The sequence below is a fragment of the Amphimedon queenslandica genome, unplaced genomic scaffold (assembly GCF_000090795.2).
Source record: "Amphimedon queenslandica unplaced genomic scaffold, v1.1 AMPQUscaffold_3199_Cont24802, whole genome shotgun sequence".
In the NCBI taxonomy this organism is placed as follows: domain Eukaryota; kingdom Metazoa; phylum Porifera; class Demospongiae; order Haplosclerida; family Niphatidae; genus Amphimedon; species Amphimedon queenslandica.
Window position 1 is genome coordinate 382 of NW_003556469.1, and position 1,001 is coordinate 1,382.

Sequence of the window (1,001 nt, forward strand, 5' to 3'; positions counted from 1 at the left end):
AATCAACAGTACAGTGGATTTCACTTGCGTTCGAACAGTGCGTATTGCGTGTGGATCACGTGCACCTATGCATGCAATCGACTGTATTCTTGCGTTTATCATTGCGTTATACGGCACTTCCGGTCGCAACGCAAATATTGTGAACCCAGCTTAACTAGAATGGGCGCCATTGGGCGGAGAGTCCCAAAATAGGGCGAGGCACTAGTTCTGAAAAGAACTGATAAAAGCAGCTCCAATAAGACCAAGGCTTAGTAAAACAAGAAGAACAACAGCTCAAGGACACTGCAGCAAGGTGCTTTTCTTCACTATATCGCCGTTTTCAATTAAAATAACACCTCGGTTTTCATGGTTTTTAATTGAAATTTTTTATGACCGCGAATAATTGCAGCCGCGAATATATCCCGACCTACGGTATTCATAGTGTGGACGTTGGCTTTTGCAGTGAAAAATGAATTTTCTAACTTATTTTATGAGGTATGGCAATTTTAAAAATACCCTGTACTACAGACCATGCTTTTTATACTCCAAAATGAACCAAAATTTTTATTACACTTTCTGATGCACATTGATGTCTTTATGCTGCTTAGAAAGTTTGAGCTGAGTCCGACTTAAAATTTTAAAGTTACAGCCATCTTAAGAAATTGCCAAAATTCTGAAAAAATACCCAAGGCTATAGCTCATGGTTTTTTTCAAAAAATGGCTCGGGGATCATCCCAAATTTTCATTACATTTTCTGATGCATATTGGAAAGTTTGAGCTGATTCTGACTTCAATTTTTCTAGTTTCGCCATTTTTTGTACAATTCCCTGTGCCCATGCTTTATTCTTTAAAATGGCTCTGGAATAATAATAATAATAATTTCACCAAAATTTTCTTAAATTTTTTATTTTAGGAAAATAAAGATTCAGCAGCATAAAGTAGTAAGGGTAGGATCATCAGCTATTATTGTCATTAATTCTTATTATTGTCATCATTTAAACAGATTCATATTTCTTTTCAGC

General features: G+C 35.9%; 1 long non-coding RNA gene across 1 annotated transcript; it reads left to right on the forward strand.

Annotated features, from left to right (window-relative positions):
• The first annotated feature begins 350 nt into the window (after positions 1-350).
• Positions 351-997, forward strand: LOC109593009 (uncharacterized). Its single transcript, XR_002190685.1, has 2 exons — positions 351-474; positions 893-997. It is a non-coding gene; the product is annotated as an uncharacterized LOC109593009 (long non-coding RNA).
• The last annotated feature ends 4 nt before the right edge of the window (positions 998-1,001 follow it).